Consider the following 20,299-nt stretch of genomic DNA (forward strand, 5'->3'; position numbering starts at 1 on the left):
GCCCATGACATGGCAAGGCTTGCCGTGCTCGATACTCGCACTGTGCAGGCGCACTGCAGCATCTCACCAGTGCTCAAGGCCCAGACGGAGAGGCCTAAGTCTGTAGTGCATCACTCTGGGCTCCTTGGAGGAAGAGCAGGTAATAATAATAATAATTAATAATAACCCCAATCCTATGCAGCATGGGCCATGGGTTTGTGACCCCAGCCCTGGGCATTGGAGACATTCTCGAGCTATTTAAGTGTGTTTAAGGCTCAGGTGGTGTCCTTGCTTTGAATGGATCCCCCCCGGACGCACTTTCCTTCCGACTAAGTGCCCATAGGACAGGGCTATGTGTGTGCACGGCAGGCCTACTCCCTCCTTCCGGAGGCCCCTTTTCATGCCGATGCCCTGGACTGAGGGAAAGTTTTTGCCGCACCGGACTGCCAGAGAAGCCGTAGCGAGTTGCCCTCAAATAGGGCCGCTGAATTGCTCTCCCCTCCCCAAAGAAGTGTCCCCAGTCCAGTCAGCAGAGGCAGGATGCTGCAGTCTCTGTGTCTTGGCCGATTTGCATATGCAGATCACAAGTACCGACCCTCTTAGATCTGGTTCCCTTCCCCCCCCTTTCCTTTCTTCTTCCTTTTGATCAGGTGAAATGAGAACTCTTGATCAAGAACAGACTTTGTATATCTTTCCCTCTGTGTGTGTGTGTGTGTGTGTGTGTGTGTGTGTGTGTGTGTGTGTGTGTGTGTGTGACATGATGTGTTGCCATGGAAATGGGGAACAATTACAAAGACTGAGAGATGATGTCAAACGCGAGTCTCCATTGTTTTTACAAAGGTGCAAGTAAAAGGGGGGGTTAGCAATAAAATGGCACACCTGTCCACCTGTTCACTTGCTGTCTCTACCTGAAGCATCTTTAGCAAGTCCATTTTGAATGGCCCCATTCAGTGGTCAGTTCCTGCAAAGCAGGGAGCAAAAGGAGATCTTGCCGGCACCCTCAATAATCTGAGACAACCGCCTGTGCCTGACCTCACCTCATGGAAGAGCCCCTCAAACTATTTTGGAATTGTGGGTTTTGTAGGAGCAGAGGGACTTCTGGGGTTGGGGGGCAGGGCTGTGGACAAGGTGATGGACTTCATCAAGGAAGACCTGGGCTGAATAGTGGCTTGTCCTTTAAGCAAAGTGTGTGTTCCTGGGCTGGTCATGCTTTCTCAAGACCTAGCCTACACTGCAGGGTAAACGTGGCCTAACTCTCACGTAGGCTGCTCTCGCCTCTTTTGAGGAAGGGAAGGGGCACTCGGAAGTAGTTAGTAAATGGGGTGATTGCTTATCATCCTTCCACTGCTTGAAGTTCTAAAAACAGACAACGGTTTTTAGGTGCAGCCTAGGGAGGTGCTGAAAGGCATCCTCTCATACTGTGCAGGAGGAGGCAATGGTCAGCTGCTCCTGTATTCTACCCAAGACAACCACAGGGCTCTGTGGGTGCCAGGAGTTGGAATCGACTTGATGGCACACTTTACCTTTAGGATGTCTTCTTAGTGTCAGACGAGGCCTTGGGAGACTCCGGTGCGAATCTGTACTCGCTCCTGGAACCCACTGGGTGGCTTTAGGCCAACCACACAGGCACGATACCTCTGAATCCCAGTGGCAGGGGAGCAACAGCAAGAGAGAGGGCATTCCCTCGCCTCTTGCCTTTGGGCTTCTCAGGGGCGTCTGGTGGGCCACTGTGGGAAACAGGATGCTGGACTAGATGGGCCTCCTTGGGCCTGATCCAGCAGGACTGTTTTTATGTACCTGGCAGGGTTGTTGTGAAGACAGAAAGTTGCGGGGGGGACCACTTATTCCTCCCTGAGTTTTCTGGAAATAATGGCAGGATGCAAATGTAATCAACGTGTAAGCCCCCAGTATGGTAGGGCTGTGCCTACCAAAGGTAGTCCTCTGTTGTCGGACTCCCGGACCCCAAATCCCCGGCCGCGGTGTCCAGGGATGATGGAGCTGCCTGCAGTCCAGCTGCGCAGCCTGGCCGTATGGCTTGGGGGCTTTGATTAAGAAGACCACCTTGGGGCAGGTGAGCCGAGCAATCTCCCACTGGACCTGTGAACCACCAACGCCTGAGCACTCCTCAGCTCTCCCCACCTGTTTGGCAGGGGTCCTTGTCCTTGGTCCCCCAAGAAGGATGTTGGACTACAACCCCTATCATCCCTAGGCAGCTTGGCTTCTTGCCATTGTGGCAGGGGATGATGGGAGTTGTAGTCCAGAAATATTGGGGAGGGGGGGAGGGCTGCCTCCCACCCTTTCAGTCCTTGTATCCCGCAGTTCCACAGCGTCCTCTTAATGCACAGTAGGCTGACTGTAGCTCCAGCCGGATCCTACGCATGTTAGGAGGAAGCAAATCCCACTGAATTCAATGGGGTTTACTCCCACATAAATCACATTTGGATTAAATGCTTAATCCAGACTTCTTCTACTTTTTTTTTTTTTTAAAACAAAAATTGCTGTCTCTGAGCTGGATTTCCTCTTTAAACGATGGTGCTGCGTGCCTACTTCTGTGGGAGTAAGCCCCATTGAACACAGTGGGACCCACTTCTGAGTAAACAGGCGTGGGCTGTCCCAAGCCATCCCCGTGTCCTGCGCAGGGTAAGCCTGCGCACATTTAAGCCGAAGTCCGTCCTCTTGGCGCAGCGGACCGGGGCCTGGATCCCGGCTCTGCCTACCTCGCGCGCCGCTTTACTCGGAAGCAAGCCCCTCCCCCGCCCTGCGGCGCGCAAGGGGCTTCCTCCCAGGTGAGCGGGGTCGGCGCCTCCGTAATCTTCGAGGGCGGGGCCGACGACGAGGCCGGCGCTGCGCTGCGCTGCGCTGCGCTGGCCTTGCGCCTGGAGAGGAAGGCGTCGTCGATGCGAGCGGGCTGGGCTGGGCGTGGGGCTGGCTGGCTGACGCGCGTATATAAAAGCCTCCTCCGGGAGGTGGTGGCCAGGCCGCCTCGTCGCTCGCTCTGCCCCCGCGCTTGGCCGTCGGGCGGCACCTGGGGCCGCGCGGAGCGCATCAAGCAAGCAAGCAGGCCCGGCCAGCCCAGCGGGGGCGCAGCGTGGCCAGGCAGCCCCCGATCGGGCGGCGGAGCAGCAGCAGAAGGAGCCGCAGCCGCCGCGGGGCGGAGAGAAGCGCGGGGCCCTGGCAGGTTCCGCCAGCGCTCGCCACCGCTCCGAGGTGAGGCGCCCCCGAAGGGCCGGCGGAAGGCGCCGCTCCTCGGCCCCAGGTGAGCGCCAGCCACTCCAGGTCCCTGCTCGCGGGGCCAGCGCCAGGAAGGGGGTGTGCGCAGAGGGCGCCTGCATTGACGCGTGGGCGAGCTGTGACCCACATAGTAGACTTTTGAAGCAAAATTGGGGGGCGGTGGGGGGAAGCCACGGGGGGGGGGGGGGGAGAGACGCTCCCTTCCCCGCCCGCATTGTTTTGCTCTCCAGCCTGTGAGTTTAACTTCTTGTCAAATGGGTGCCCGCCGGGCTCAAGCTTAACCAGGGCGTCCACCCGCCACACACCCGGCAGTCTTGATCTTAACCTGGGTGGCGTGAATCCGCGGCAGTTAGAGCGCCCGCGCTTCTGGCATGCTCAGAGGCACTCCGGGCTTGCTGTCTTCCTGCCTTTCCTCCGCCTCAGATCTGTGGGGCAAGTGCTGATTCATCTGAGACGAACTAGAGGTGTGGCGGGAGGCGTCTTTAAGGTGACCTTCCGAATTACTTCTTGGCCGGGCGGGGTAAGGCCATGCGGGGTGCAGTTGGGTCCGATGAGAGAGAGAGTTCAGCAGCTAACTGTGGAGAACAAGGTCGGCGTCCGGCGGGTAGCGCTGGGCGAGGAGGCTTGTCGCGAGGGGGGCCCGGCGACTGAGTCTGGCACTTGAGGGTGCCCTCCTATCCGCCACCGCCGGTGCCTCGGGACGCGAGCGGCCACGCGGGGGGGGTCCATCCTGCGTCTCGCTGAGGCTTTGCCAGCGCGGCGCTGGCGGTGCCGCCGAGGTGACTTTCGTTCGCCGCGGCGTCCAAGCTGAGCGCCCTCCCGCTGGTTCTCCTTGCGACTCCTTCTCTCCGGCTCCTTTTACGCGGAACCGGGTGGCGGGGGGTGGTTCGCAAAAGGCAGTTCATCTCTCCGCGCGACCTGCACTTCCTACCTCCGTAGACGGGGTGGCGGCGCGGCGGGGGTGGGGAGGCGATGCACAAGCCCAAGGACACGCGCCGCCTTGGAGCGCATCTCCCTCCCTCTCTCTTGGGCCAGCAAGGTTTCTTCTCCGCTCTGGCTTGTCTTCGTTCCTGCCCAGCCTTTTCGCGCCCGGGTCCTGGGGATCGCGCTGGCGAGAGAGTGAGAGAGAGACCTCAAGCAACCAGCCTTCCCTGCAGTTCCGTGCCGCTCCAAAGCTTGCTCCAAGCAGGGAGACGAGTTTGCTTTATCCGTTTGCCTTTCTTGGTGAGATAGACGGGAGGGCAGTAAGCCCATCGAAAGCACTGGGGCTTACTTTCGAGGAAATGGGTGTAAGATCGGGTTGCAACCCCCTCTCTCTTTCCTCCTTCTAAATAGAGAAGTGGGGCTCTGACCTACCTGGGAAATTCTACTAGTGTATGAGAGGTGCTCTGCACATGCTCTAAAGCGCTGTCGAACTATGATTAAGCTCCGGGCTGAAGCTCTACCGGGGGCTGAGCTCGTCTTAAGCGCTACTTCTTCTCTCCAGATTCTTCCCTGGTGTGTGCGTTTGACCCTGGCGAGCACTGTAAAGAAGCTCGTATCCTTGTTGGGTTAATGGAATTGGTGCCAGTTCCGTCTAGGTATTTCCCCACCCACAGCCTCACTCCGGATCGGGGTCCCATCTTTCCAGAACCGGCGGCGGCTTCTCTGCAGCTCCTTCTCCCTTTCACGTGGGGAGAAACTGTTTGCAACAATCAGCTAGAATTAGTCTCCATAAAATAACCTTTCCATCTGGTAGGACTTCAAAGGATGGGAGGGGGAAGTAGGTTCAGAGTTTCGGGAGTATTATTAATCATCCTCACCACCTGAATCCGGATTTCCACAAAACATGATTTTTGTGTCTCCACTACATTGTGAGGTCTTGTTCGTCCCATTTTACAGTCGGGGGAGGTGGGACTGAGAGAGATTAGCGTGCCTGGGGGATCCCATCCACGGCAGCAGATTGAGATTCGAACCCAGATCCAAGACAGACACTGACTTCAGAGGTGAAGGGGAAGGTCCAACCAGGGATGCAGATGAGCCCCCCCAAAAGCACGTTGAGTTCCGCCCCAATGTTAATGAGATCCCCAAAACGTATTTTCCCTGTCCCGCCAAAAGACTTTGGAGCCTCTGTCTGCACCCCTGGATTCAACCACAGAGCCTGGGGCCAAATCTAGTGGTGGTGGTGGTTGGTTGCGGGGGAGGCTATGGAAGCTCTTTGCCATGATGCTCCGGGAGGGGTTATATTAGGGGTAGTCTGTGGGGGACCTCCACATCCCCCCAAAAAGATGGGTGAAGTGTGTGTGGGGGGTGTATTTATCCTGCAGGAGCGAATTCCGGCGTCATAAAGGGGAGACGGGTTGGGTGGATGGCTCGCTTTGGCGAGCAGTGGACGCCCTGGACAGGGAAGCAGCCCCCAGCCGGGTCTCTGGGGTCCCTCCCCACACTCCGTGCAGAGTCGAATTTCGGCTTTGAGAGCTGCCCGGTTCCTCCCCCCCCCGCCCCGCCCTGCAGCTTCTGGGTGCGCAACATTCCCGGGCGCGACGGCGCGGGCGGCTGCCATCTGGACCAGGAGGCGGAGGGCTGGAAGTCAGAGAGAGGCGTGAGACAGGGGACGCCTGGATGGGGGGCAAGGTGGTGGTAGGGGGCGGAGAGGGGACTGAGGAGACCTTCGGGATAGGAAGGAAGGAGGGCTGTCCTCGCAAAGCCGGAGGGGAGCTGGTCTTGTGGGTCGCAAGCATGAGTGGTCCCCTTTGCTAAGCAGGGTCTGCCTTGGTTTGCATTTGAATGGGAGACTCCATGTGAGCCCTGTGAGACCTTCCCCTTAGGGGATGGCCCGCTCCGGGAAGAGCACCTGCCTGCTTGCCTGCAGAAGGTTCCACGTTCCCTCCCTGGCAGCATCTCCAAGATAGGGCCGGGAGAGACTCCTGCCTGCAGCCTTGGAGAAGCCGCTGCCAGTCTGGGTAGACAATCCTGAGCGAGATGGACCAATGGCTTGACTCGGTATATGGCAGCTGCCCATGTCCCTCAAGCCACCTCTCGGCTGAGCTGCCCGTTTTCGCTGGAGCCCCGACTGGCCTCAGACAGGTAGTCGCCCTCCCAGCTTCTCGCAAGCGCAGGCGGCGGCGGCGGCGCGTTCAGCACCTCAGACAGCTCCCCGCGCTCTCCCTAACTTCGCGGCCGCTTCTCCGTGCTGGGGGTGTTTGTTCCCCCCCCCACTTCCCTCCCGCCGCCTTCACGTTCGTTCGCCCCAAGATTTCCCCCGCTCTGGCACTAAAAGCTGGGCAGGCGCTGGAGGCGGACAGAGCCGTGTCTCTTTCCTCCTGCCAGCTCGGAAATCGGAGAGGCTGGCCGGTCCGCGGCTGCATTGCATTCCAGCCCGGTCGCTGCGAACGGCTTGCGGATTTGAGATTACACAGAGTGGTTAAACCCCCCTGCTGCTGACATGTAATGTGATGGCACACGCTCCACAAGGGAATCCAGTAGATTGAACAAGTAATGGAGAGGTGGGGGGGAGACACAATATGATTTTAAACACTTTGAATTCCGTTGAGGTCGGCACTCCTAGTTCTAGCAATGAGTGGTGGTCTCTGGAGAAAAAATTAAGCCCCCGCTCTTTTGGCCCCCACCTGTAAAACGGGAAGAACACAAGGTGGCGAGGATGAGGATTCAGAAACACAATTTTCCGGGCGCTAGCTATAATGCAAATATTAATAAGCCAGATCCCTGAACCTGCCTCTTGCTACTTTTCAGTTCCCCTTCCTCCCCACGCTTAATCTCCTGTGGGATGGAAAGATTAATTTAAACAGTTTACGTGCAATGCTAAGTGCAGATCTCTTGTATAATGTATTGCTTAGACTGTAAAAATTGCTGTTACGTTGTGGGGAAGTGGACTGGATGCTGTCCTACTACAAACTTAAAGATAAGCCCGCAGAGCAGAAGAGATGCAAAGGTGACTAGTTAGCATTGCTCTAAATAGTCTGTGGTGCTGCAGAAGAACACCAGGAACTGGATCTCCTGTTGGTGTTTACCTAAATGCATGAAGAGGTCTTAAAATGCCATCACCTCAGTCCCGAATGCACTCACTTAAAGTAAGCCTGTTAATTAGAACAGAATTTGCTTCCGAGGAAAGATGCTCAGAATCGCAGCCTCCTCCTTGGCAGGCAAAATCTCCAGTGGCGTGTTGTAGACTGAAGACTGTGGCACACATATGCACACAAGCAGCCCGGCTATCTTGGGATACCAAGTGAGCACAAGAACTGGACGGTCAAGGACCAGCCATTTCCGTTAGTCACCGAATCTCAGTAGCCTCTGTAAAAACAACAACACAGAAAATGGCTGTATCCATGGCCACTCAGTTCCTTTGATGGTATGGTTGTCCACTGGAGTGTATGGCAGAAGACTGCTTTCTCTCTTTTGCGGAGTAGAGCATCCTATCTGGACTGGTGGTACCTGGTTTGGAAGGGCGTGAATCTTTGGAGGAAATTGCCTGTTTCCTTGGGTGCCTGAAGTGGATTGAGAAGGTGGTGGGTTTGCAGAAGTCTTATATCTACATAGGGACATAGGAAGCTGCCATATACTGAGTCAGACCCTTGGTCCATCTAGCTCAGTATTGTCTACCCAGACTGGCAGCGACTTCTCCAAGGTGTTGCAGGCAGGAATCTCTCTCAGCCCTACCTTGGAGATGCTGCCGGGGAGGGAACTGGGAACCTTCTGCTCTTCCCACAGCGGCTCCATCCCCTGAGGGGCAGATCTCACAGTGCTCACACATGTAGTCTCCCATTCAAATGCAAACCAGGGTGGGCCCTGATTAGCAGAAGGGGAGAATTCATGTTGGGGGCCAGTGGGTGGGGAGTGAAAGGGTGTTAGGTTGCTTGATATAGCATTCAAGAATATGTCAGTGGGATAATTAGCCACGATACACGTGCTGCCCTTGTAACCAGCCAAATGCTCTGATTTGGCAGTAGGCATAGGATACTTGATTGACTTCCTTCCTGCATCCCCGCCCCGCCCTCTCCAGTGTTGCCTTGGAGTATCTCAGGTGGTTTCTTGGGCAGAGCTGCTTCTACTGTTGGCAGTTTTGCTTGGGATTTGCCTGTTGACCTGTGTGCCAGGTGCTTTAGAGACATCGGAAGTTGCCATATACGGAGCGAACCCTTTGGGGACATGGAGCCATTATGTATGTTTGCTTTTTATATCTGTGTAAACTGCTGTGGGGACTTTTGTTGAAAAGCTAAAGTGTGACGTCGAGTTGTTGTCAACTCCTGGCGCCCACAGAGCCCTGTGGTTGTCTTTGGTAGAAATCAGGAGGGGTTACCCATTGCCATCTCCCACACAGTATGAGAGGATGCCTTTCGGCATCTTCCTGTATCGCTGCTGCCCAATACAGGTGTTTCCCAATACTGGGAAAAATACCAGCGGGGATTCGAACCAGCAACCTTTGGTTTGCTAGTCAAGTCATTTCCCTGCTTGTTTTTTATATCTGTGTAAACTGCTTTGGGAACTTCTGTTGAAAAGCTAAAGTGTGACGTCAAGTCGGTGTCAACTACTGGCTTTGGTGGTTGTCTTTGTTAGAAATCAGGAGGGGTTTCCCATTGCCTCCTCTCACCCAATATGAAACGATGCCTTTCAGCATCTTCCTATATTGCTGCTGCCCGTCTGGGAAACAAACCAGCGGGGATTCGAACCAGCAACCTCTGGCTTGTTAGTCAAGTCATTTCCCCGCTGTGCCATAAAGCGAAATATAAATATATAGCCTTACTAACTGAGCAAAGAGGCATCTTTTTAAAGCGGTGATTCTCTTTATTGAGCAGGGGGAGAGCAACTGGCCCTATCCATCCCCAGCACAGCATCCCTCCAGTGGCTGTTGCTGATGTGTCTCCTATGTTTCTTTTTAGATTGTGAGCCCTTTGGGGACAGGAAGCCATCTCATCTATCTATCTATCTAAACCACGCCAGGAACATTTGTTGAAAAGTGGGATATAAATATTTGTTGTGTTCATATAGTCGTCGTTGTATTTGTAAAGCAATGTGGGAGAAAAGGCTTAAATCCTCATCTCCCAGCATTGTTTATCTGGTTGAAATTGGTCCTGCGGCTGCCAGGTCTGTGTGTATGTGTGGTCTGGTGAAATATTAGCAAATATAATTCTGGCTCTCCTGCAGTTGTGCCTGTTTGGGCCTTTGGAACCAAAGTAGATCTGAGTATTTTCTGGCCGGATGTCCTGGCTGTTAAGAAGCTGCCTTCTAAAGAGTCCTAGGTTCCTATCTCCAGCCTCCACCCTTGATCTCTGTGGATTCTCTGCAAGACTTGGTTCCTACTTTGGGAACATCCATATTGCTTGTCAGGTCAATTGAGTCCTGTTGCTTTCGACTGGGTGCAGTAATTTTGCTTGCCGCTTGACAGGGAGGTTTGTTGAGAGGGAAAGCCAGATGGTTCTGCTTGTCTAAATGACTCCGATCTGTTTGCATTCAAAGGCACAAATGACAAGCGTTGCCAGAACCCATGGGGGAGGTGGGGTGCCTAGCGTACATTGGAACTCTCTGCTCAAACCTTCGTCTCTGGGCGTTTAACAATAACCTAAAACAAGTTTGAAAATACACAAAAGTCTTAAAACAACTCCGGCAATCTAAAAGTCAAAAACGATTAAAACTGAAAAATTTTAAAAGCTTGGGTGAAGAGGTGGGTTTTCAGGTGCTTTTTAAAAATTGTCAGAGATGGGGAGGACCGTATTTCAGTAGGGGTTGTCCTTCCCTAGCTGGCTGCTTCTCTGACCCTGCTTATGGTTGTGTGAACAAACCTGTTTTTCTCAAACACATTGACAGCTTGCCACAGTCTTTGCACCCTCGATAGATACAGGTGCTCTCTGTACATAACGTGCGTAGTGTGAAAATTAAAACACTTTGTTAGGGGGCAGGCGAGGAAAGCTAGTTTTGTGACCACCTTGTAATCAACATATTTTCACAGATGGAGACCAGCAGGGTTTTAGAATCAAGCTGCAACTGGGAAATCGCTTGGCAAGAGCTGCTGCCAGGTTGGTCCTCGAATGAGAGACCATGCAGGAGACACGAAATATTCTCAAGCATTGACCTCTGTCGATTTTTAGGCTTGCACTCTTTTTCAAAGCTGCAAAGGCTTCTAACTCTTGGAGAATCTGTCAAGTGCCAAGGTGCAGATCTGCACTATTCTCCTTCAGGTAGCCCGGAAGCTTTACTGGGAACACAGGAAGCTGCCTTCTACTGAGTCAGACCCTTGGTCCATCTAGCTCAGTAATGTCTACACTGACTGGCAGTGGCTCTCCAAGGTTTCTGGCAGGAGTCTTTCCCAGCCCTACCTGGAGATGCCACCAGGGATTGAATCTGGGACCTTCTGCATGCAAGAATGCAGACGCTCTACCACTGAGCAAGGATCCCATCCCCTAAGGGGTATATTGTACAGCACTAACATGTAGTCACCCATCCAAATGCAAACCAAGGTGAACCTTGCTTAGCAAAGTCAGACAATTCATGCATGCTACTGCAAGACCACCTCTCCTAAGAACATCAGAACAGCTCTGCTGGATCAGGCCCAAGGCCCATCTAGTCCAGCATCTTGTTCCACACAGTGGCCGGCCAGGTGCCACTGGGAAGCCCACAGGCAAGAGGTGAGGGCATGCCCTCTCTCCTGCTGTTACTCCCTTGCAACTAGTATTCAGAGGCATCCTGCCTCTGAGGCTGGAGGTGGCCTATAGCCCTCCGAGTAGTAGCCATTGATAGACCTCTCCTCCATGAATTTATCCAAACCCCTCTTAAAACATCTTGTGGCAGAGAGTTCCACAAGTTGATTATAATCAAGTTGATTATCTGTTCTCGGGACAGAAAGTGGATCCGAGTATCACCTTCCACCTTCTTTCCTCTGCAGGCTATCTGTGAGGAGGAAGCGTGCTGGGTTTCCTTCTGCGCTGCTACTGTTTACTACTTCTATATGTCTCTTGCACTATGTAGTCTTAAGTAATTGTGCATGGGTGGGGGAGTTGTGTTTCAATGAGACAGAAACGTCTATGGATCTGTAATCCAGACATGCCCGGGAAGGCAGTTCCTCCCTAATTTTAAGGGGGCCTGGGAAAAGCTTTGTGGGGAGTCCGATTTGCCAGGCGGAGATCTGTTTGAACTTCCTTTCCCTGCCCCTTTTAGAAGTGTATCCTTTCTCTTTATGGGCTGCTCTGTATCTCAGGATGAACACGCCAAATGATGAACACACCCTTATAGAGCACCACAGATCTGGCAGGAAAGTCTGGCCGAAAGCAACTATATTTAGGTCTGCTTGCACGCTATCGGCCTCTCCCTCTCCTGCATAATGTCCATTGCATGTTTATGCTGAGTAGCAAAATCCAAAGAGCCAAAAAAGGAAGAGCCGTGGCCACAACGTTCGCCTCACCATGCTTACTGCCCCCATGCATTCAATCCAGCAGATGTGGATTACCAGGGCTCTTGTGGTGCAGTAAATAAATACGCAGGGCCCTAAAAATAGATATGCCCACAAGCTGGTGACTTCAGTGAACGCAAAGTGATTTCTCCCACCTGCTTCTCGGAAGCGGATTCTCCGGCGCAATAGGCATGCCCTGGCCCCGCGCAGCTTTGGCACCTGAGTGTGTCTGGCCAGGCAGAAGCTTTGGAGCCAATCCAGAACGGCACTTGTGCCACATCGTGCCACCGTCACGGGTTTGTCTTCCCAAGGGCTCCAACCACCTCTTTGGGTGGCTCTTGTCTGCTGTTCCTCCGTTGGGCTAGGCTTATCGGAGAGCTGGGAACGGGGCTGCTTTGCTGATCAGCCTCCGGTCGTGGGGCAGAGTTGTGCAAGTTGTCCCGCCCTGATTCAAGGAGGCCCAGGTCTGACCTGCAGATCCGTAGCCCGAAACCTTGCCGTCCAGGTAGCGAGCATTCTTGCCTGCAAATAAATTCTCGCCATAAGTTGCCAGCAAAAGCCTAAATGTAAGTAATGGGACCTACACTCCCACTACCTTCTCTGTCTTTGCAAATTAAGGGCTAGGGCCTCATGCATTTCTTTAAAAGTACACTGAAAATTCAGGGGAAGGGACCACTGGTGCCAATTGGAACGTTTCTCTTTGGGCATCTAGCAGTGGGACCATGGTGGGAATTAAGGGTTAAAGACATCCCCTTCTCCTGTTCTGTGGCTCCAATTGGCTCCTGTTTAGTATAGAAGTTATTTGCACGCCTGCTCAAATCTAGATGAACGGATTAAAAGTTACCTCTGCTAACTCAGCAAAGAAGCCGCTTTTAAAGTGGCGATTCTCTTGTATTTGGCAGGGGGGAGAGCCAGTGTGGTGTAGTGGTTAGAGTGCTGGACTAGGAACGGGAAGACCCGAGTTCAAATCCCCATTCAGCCATGAGACTAGCTGGGTGACTCTGGGCCAGTCATTTCTCTCTCAGCCTAACCGACTTCACAGAGTTGTTGTGAAAGAGAAATTTCAGTATGTAGTACACCGCTCTGGGCTCCTTGGAGGAAGAGCGGGAGCCTACCTTACATTTCTTTATGTCCTATTTACCCAGTCCAGAGATGAATCTAAGACAACCCCCTTAAAAATTACAGGTTCAATACAAGTTATATTGTCTTGACCTGAAAGGAAGAAGACTCTGAATTTAAGACAGCCCCCTGATTTCTCACATTAAAGAACTTGGGCGGGGGGACCTAGTCTTGGATCCAGGTAAATACAGTAGGCTGTGAGGACAGGGAGCTCTCTTCTTAATTTTTAGTTTATTCTGTAAACTGCTTTTGAGAACATTTGGCGAAAAGCGGTTTGTAATTATTGGTCAGAATGCTGTGTTTGGAGTGTCGTACATTTTTGACCCTTATTTGCCTGTGTTTTGGCTGAAACAGGTGTGGATTCTTCCACTGCAGACAACTGCCTGCACACAGGAAACCAGCACGTAAGAGCAGGGAGAAGGTTTTGCTAGAACTCTTCTCCCTGCTATCTAGCTTTGTATGGGCAGGGATATGGAGATTTATTTGTTTATTTATTTGGCGGTAGAGCATTCCGTCTGTCCTCGCCTGCAATCCGAAGTATGACTCCAGATCCAGGCTTACCGCCTGGGTGAGAACAAGGCCTGTATCCTTGGAAACCACCTGGCCATATCCGCTCCTGGATGCAAAATGTTGTTGCTAGAGACCAACAGAGTGCGAATCAATAAGGCATTTCACAAAACAAAGGGACTCTTCAGTGTGGCTAGCGGGGCCGGACCTGTAGACTGCTGCATCTCTGTCCCGGCATGCAAAGTTGTCCATGAGGGTTTTGTGCTCTGCTGGCCATTGACTGAAATAAAGATTGATTGACTGAGTTGTCCCGTGAGGGTTGACATAGCTCCCAGCAGAAACTACGCACTAGGCTAGATCAGCTGGAAGGGGTCTGCCTGCCAACACCTACTGAGGCCTGTTAGTCGGGTTTGCAGGGCAGGGTCTTTTCAGTGATGGCCCCCAGGCTGTTAAACTCGCTTGCGGCTGAGAGCCACACAGCTCCCTCTCTCCCAACCTTTCGGAGGAATCTGAAGACACCCTTTTAAAAAGAGGCATTTGGTCAGTGAGTGGCCCCCAGCTCTCTCTCTAAGGTACGGTAGCTGTGTTTTTGTTCTGTTTGTATTGAAGTTAGATTAGAGGTTTTTACCTTGATGTTAACCGCCCTGGGGCCTTGGGACAAAGGGAGGTATGAAAATATAAATAAATGTAGCAGAAGAGAGGCACTTAACACAAAGGGCATATATATGTTTCTCGTACTCTCGTTCGTTAGTGACTTCCTTCCTGTTTTTTAATGTCTCAGAGCATTGTGTGTGCTGTCAGCTTGACAGGTTGTGGGGACTTGGACGAGCTCGTTACTGCAGAGATGGTTGCTCAACCTGCTGCCAATTTAAAAATCCTGGGTGCCAGGTTGTGGCATGTGACAAATCATCTAAGCTCACATGGGATGTTTGATAGCTAATTAGCGGCATGTCATAACCCAGCAACTTGTGTTACAAATGTATGTCGGCAACAGGCTGAGCAGCCTTTCTAACAACCAGGCTTTTCTTGCACACCCTCCAACTGGGCGCAACCTGGTAACCCTCATGAAAGGAACATAGGTGCTCAAAACTGGTGTGATCCAGGGCAACGCAGGCTCCTTGTGCATTTCTCTCGTGTGACAGTCATGTCAGTGGTTTGTGGGTATGACGGGAGAGCATGAAAAGCAATCTCTCAGTGGATTGCCATTGGCCCGATCATGAAAGCAGAAGAGGAAGCAATTCGGTCTTGCTAAGAGCTTGTGGGTGCATTGGTCCAAAAAAACAGTCTCTTTTCATGCCTGAGATCTGATACGATTTTATGTCGTTTTTGAACCCTTATGCATCATTCTTTATGAAAGTCTCTGACAATGAGTTTTATTACCAATTTGTGTCTTAATTGAGCTCCCTTTTGTCTTTGGCTCAGTATATTAGGAACATTTAAGAGTGAATTTCCTGACAAGAGACGGAATGCAGGTTTCTGTGAAATTAACTCGCACGTATCCAGCCCTCCGGAACATTTTAAAGCGAAAGTTTCTGCCACTGGAATTGCTGCTTCTTAACTTGACCAACTTGGCTGTAACATTAAGCATCTTATTAAATGAGGGCATGTTTCTTGTCTCGCACCATGATTGGATTTCAAAACCATCTCCCCAGTGACATTTTTCTCATTTATTTTTCCATCCGTCTCTGTTGTGCTTTATTTTGGTGAGAGTTTTTGGGCGAAACTAGTCTTGCTTCGGCTTCATCCTATTTGTCAAATTGGAGGCCTCCAATCGCGCTTCTTTGGGCTCTGTAAATTGATCTTGATAAAATTTATGTGGCTGGGTTCAACTCTAACAAGAACATTAATTTTGCTTGGGGAGGGTTGAAATTGACCATTTAATGAAAACTGTTTCGGTATCGGGTTTCAGATGCCCCAAACATTCTGGCTGAATGAGTGGAATAGAAGTGGCGGTTGCCTTATTAAAGTACGCTGCAGTCCTTGGACTCTAGAAACCCATTTTCATCATCTGTAAAAAGGAAATTGATAGGCATAGTCCCCTTGCAAAGTTTTAGAATCCGTTTCCCTCCAGACAGCCGTCAACAGTTCAAGAACTCACAGCCTTCAAGTGTTACATAAAGAACACAAATCGTATGTGTTTGTACCTGGTGAACGAGAAGGACCTCTTTTGGAAACTTGCATTGAGGTTTTTGTTTTTTAATCTAGAAAAAGAAATATAGATTGGCTTTCACCCAAGCAAACAGTGATCTATTGGCAGATTCGGATGATGGTCTGTTTTGGGAAGCCTCAGTTCACACTATAGTTAATGTGGGCTCCATGAATTAAAGTTGCACTGAAACTAATAAGCAAAAACAAACAAACAAATAAACCTGACTTGAATTCAGATGTCCAAGCTCAACTTGCATTTTTATTTTGGACTCTAGAAAAGGGCCATGGATCAGTGGCAGAACCAGGAAAACAAGAAAGGAAGGGCAGAGGGACAGCAAAGTTCATTGAGGAGGGGGTGTTTATTCCCCACTGAACCCACTTATGCTGTTCACATCTGTCTCTGATTTTTTTCTTCCATGTCCTGCTCTTGAGAAACAGTCTGGCCCAATCCAGCCAGAGACAGTCATTTTCACTATCCTAAGGGGTATGCCTTAAGTGGCGCAGCAGGGAAATGCTTGACTAACAAGCAGAAGGTTGCCGGTTCGAATCCCCACTGCTACTATATCAGGCAGCAACAATATAGGAAGATGCTGAAAGGCATCATCTCATACTGCGCGGGAGGAGGCAATGGTAAACCCCTCCTGTATTCTACCAAAAAGACAACCACAGGGCTCTGTGGGCGCCAGGAGTCTAAATCGACTTGACGGCACACCTTACCTTTACTAAGGAGTATGCCGTTTTCTGACAGATCAACTACCAGAACTCTGCTTGTATGTATTGCTTGGTCGTCTTTTCTGTGCAAGACACCCCACTCTGCTAAAATCAATTTATTAGTTTGTTTTGCATTTCCCTACACCTATAAATCAAATTGGGGGGTGGAGCAGTCGGGGAAAGTGGTCAGGAGTTTTGGGGTGGGGAGCTGGTCTTGTGGTAGTGAGCATTAATCCTCCCCTTTGCTAAGCAGGGTTTGCCCTGATTTGAATTTGGATGGCTACTTGTGAGTGCTGTCTGTTGTAATATCAAGGGATGAGCCTGTAGCTCAGCGGTAGGGCATCTGCTTGCCGGCAGAAGGATCCAGGTTCAGTGTGTGGCATCTCAAGTTAGGGCTGAGAAAGCCTCTGCCAGTCAGTGTAGGCAATACTGAGTTTGATGGACCAAGGGTCTGACTCTGTATGAGGCAACGTCCTCTGTTCCTGGAGAAGCTACTTGGGCTAGAACGCACCTTCCGTTCTCGAGTTCCCTTCCAGGTTCTGTACCACAAACATTAGAAGGCTTTCCAGACTAGAAGTGTGTTGGTGTCACTTATGCAAGTGTTGTTGGTGGTGCTTTGATAGTGGTTTGAGGTCCACGCAGGTGCGAGCTCTCCCTTTGTGAGCCAAGCAAACATGCTGTTGTATTGGGAAGTGGGTCGGGTTTTGCAGGGTCCCCCTGCTGAGGATTGTTGTTGCGGCAGTGGCCAGGTTCTTGCGTTGTGACTGTAGTAGGACTTCATTTGAGCTTCAGCCCTGGTACAGTCGCAAGCAGGACTTGTCCCCTTAGCTAAGCAGGGTCCGCCCTGGTTGTATATGAATGGGAGACTTGATGTGGGAGCACTGAAAGATATTCCCTTTAGGGGATGGATGGAGCCGCTCTGGGAAGAGCAGAAGGTTCCAAGTTCCCTCCCTGGCAGCATCTCCAAGATAGGGCCGGGAAAGACTCCTACCTGCAACCTTGGAGAAGCCGCTGCCAGTCTGTGCAGACAATACTGAGCTAGATAGACCAAGGGTCTGACTCAGTATATGGGATCTTCCTGTGTCCCTATGGATACGATACATATCTATATACCACTTTTCAACAAAAGTTCCCAAAGTAGTTTACATAGATATAATAAATCAATAAAATACCCCCATGCCTCCAAAGGGCTCACAAACTCCCCCCCCCCCACACACACACAAAGGAGATGGACACCAGCAGCAGCGACCGGAGGGACACTGTGCTGGGGATGGTTAGGGCCAGTTGCTCTCCCCCTGCTAAATACAAGAGAATCACCACTTTTACAAGGAGCCTCTTTTGTTCAGTAATGGCGGTGAACATGCCGTGCAGGCTTGCAGTCAGTCGGTGTGGTCAGCCTTGCACACGTGCGCAGATGCGCGAGGTTACGCACCCTGACCCTGAGAAGGCAACTTCCGTTGGAAGTCGTGCTCTGGAAATGCCAGGGTGCAAGACCACCAGTGCTTCCTTCGACGCCCTGGAGCGGGCGATCGGAAATGCCGGTACAAGACTCAGCAATGCATGGGCCACTGTCCCTGAATCAATGCACAGCGCCTTCCCTTTGCTAAGTAATTGCTGCGACATTCTCCCTGCCCAGTGCCTGAGATTAGGAATGCAGGCTTCCAGATCAGAGAGCCTGATGTCCATGCACGCTTCTCTGCTTGAAATGCCACTCTTTGGAGAAGGCAAAGTGCTCGATAGTGGCCATGCATGCAGACACCCGGTGTTGGGCTGATCTGCCTCCTTCCCCGGGACTCTGAAATCTGGTTTAATTGGGGTAACAAGATCCCCCGTTTTTCCCCATTCTGCTCCATCGGGCCCAGCCAGTCCCATTAGGTATAAATGAGGTTCAGTGGCAAACAGGTAATGTGGCATTGGAAGTCTTAACCCTTTCCTGGCTCCCTGCTCTCCCGAAGGAATTCAAGCACCCCCTAGGAGAGTTCGCCCCTGTGCTTTCCTGCCCAGGAGAGCTGGTCTGGCGGTAGCAAGCGTGACTTGTCCCCTTAGCTAAGCAGGGCCCACCCTGGTTGCATGTGAAAGGGAGACTTGATGATGTGTCAGCCCTGTAAGAGATTCCCCTCAGGGGATGGAGCCGCTCTGGGAAGAGCAAGAAGGTTCCAAGTTCCCTCCCTGGCGGCATCTCCAAGATAGGCCTGAGAGAGATTCCTGCCTGCAACCTTGGAGAAGCTGCTGCCAGTCTGTGAAGACAATGCAGAGCTAGATGGACTGATGGTCTGACTCAGTATATGGCAGCTTTCTTTGTTCCTCTGTTCCCGCAGTGGAGCTTCTACTGCTCTAATGGTCTGAACATGAATTCAGATTTTTTGCTGGATTTACAGGGCAATCCCGAAGCATGTTTACTCAGAAGCAAGTCCCTCCAAATTCATTGTGGCTTGCTTCCTAGCTGCCAGAGCAGCAGTAACGTTCTGCCACCGGTGAGTGGTAGCAGTTGGGGTGTGTGTGTTGCACTGCCACAGGTGGGCAGCATTGTGGGGAGGGGTTAAAAACAAGCCCCCCACTGCCCTAGCTGTGCCCCTGCAAGATTCTATCAAGTTCCTACATGTTGAGCAAAAGCAGGCAGTATCTCCATCCATTTTGAGGACCATGAGAGCTAGAAACTTGCCCGATCCATTTGAAACAGAAGGTTGCATCCTTAAGCTTCCACAGCCAAAGCCGGACTCTGCTGCAGAGGCCATCTTCCATGGCGGGTTTGTAGTTGTGCAGCTTGGTTCTGTTTTGTAGGTGCAAGCTAAGGGTCGCAATGTTTTGGTGTGGGGATTGGTAGGTCAGTTCTGGTGGGTTTTATGCTGTCTGTTCGTGGGACAGGGAAAGGAGGGTATAGCCGTGGCCGTTCTTTGTATGGCTGACCCCTAAAGGGGGAAGTCAGGCTTGTCGGACTGTCAAGAAAATTAACTGGTCTGGACACGGCCCCTTCGTCTGCCTCTTTGTTATGGTGATTGATAAGGTGAGCAAATCACCTGATGGCTTCCTTTTGCCCGCTGCAGAAAAACGGCTCTCTGCCGTGGCGGGCAGCTTTTGCCAACGCTGGGCAAAAACGTTGCCAACGCTGCATTGCCAACGCTGGGCAACGCTGGGCTCTGGTGTGTGTGTGTTTTAAATAGCAGCAGTGCCACTGGCAAATCACCAGTGCCACAATCTCTGTCTTGCTTAGTTTTAAAACTGAGCTGGCAGGCGGACAGACGGCTGTCAGTGACTCATCTCCGCGCTCCATTTTCGGAGCTGCGCGCACAGCAAAGCGTGCATATGTTGCAGCCCGCTGCCCTTCTCCGGATCCGCTTGCCTTGTAAAAATTAAACCGGCATAAATCCGTCAGCCTCGGGGCGCTTTGTCTAACAGCATAAATCCCGTGAAAACTGATTCAGGGAGACAATGGTGGAGCGTTTAAATCTGGCTCGTAAAAGTGGATGCCATTAAACAGGACAAGACGGACGGAGAGGGAGAGACAATTGACTTTGGGGGAGGCTTTTCCCGGAGGGGAGGCGGGCGGGGGGAGACGTGTCTTGTTCCGTGTGGTGGTGCATCCCTGTGGGGGCACTTAAGTAAGACCCTTTCAGATTTATATACCTGCAGTCTCGCTTCCCAATTTAGATGGCTTCATTAACATGTCTGTGCTGCAGGCTAGGGCCAAGTGACCGTACACTTCTCATTATCGGTTTTTAAGAGACTTCCTTCTGTACTAAGTACAATACTTTCATGTTCTTTGAGAAGTTGTCTCTCTCGCTTTGATGGGCCTTCTGGGATCCTTTCAATCGGAACACACTCCAGACCGGAAGCAAGAGAGTGGCGTCAATACATGGAAAGAACGGAAGGGGAGCATTTCAACTTGTTCGCCAACTGCGCCCTTTCCTGGGTGGCCTTCAGACCATAGTGCACATACTGGTAACCTCCAGGCTTGACTACTGCAATGCACTCTACGTGGGGCTGCCTTTGTACGTAGTCCAGAAGCTGCAATTGGTGCAGAATGCTGCTCCAAGATTGGTCTCCGGGACGTCTCGTAGAGACCATATTACTCCGGTTCTAAAAGACCGACATTGGCTACCAATAGGTTTCTGGGCAAAATACAAAGTGCTGGTTATTACTTATAAAGCCCTGAACTGCTTGGGCCCAGGGTATTTGAGAGCACGCCTTCTTCTTCGTTATGAACCCCGCCGCCTATTAAGATCT

At 51.7% G+C, this 20,299-nt stretch overlaps 1 protein-coding gene across 10 annotated transcripts in view; it reads left to right on the forward strand.

Annotated features, from left to right (window-relative positions):
* The window catches only part of NOS1 (nitric oxide synthase 1), a 174,486-nt gene that overhangs the window by 49,768 nt on the left and 104,419 nt on the right, over positions 1-20,299 (forward strand). The window contains exon 1 of one of the 10 annotated variants that reach the window (XM_053279384.1): positions 2,929-3,235. The exons of 8 other annotated variants lie outside the window; for them this stretch is intronic. The gene's annotated coding sequence lies outside the window, so the exon portion shown is untranslated. Of the gene's footprint in view, positions 1-2,928; positions 3,236-20,299 lie in introns of those variants that run through there. One more of the 10 variants, XM_053279389.1, reaches the window with a different exon arrangement.

The sequence above is a fragment of the Hemicordylus capensis genome, chromosome 15, assembly GCF_027244095.1.
Source record: "Hemicordylus capensis ecotype Gifberg chromosome 15, rHemCap1.1.pri, whole genome shotgun sequence".
Taxonomy (NCBI): domain Eukaryota; kingdom Metazoa; phylum Chordata; class Lepidosauria; order Squamata; family Cordylidae; genus Hemicordylus; species Hemicordylus capensis.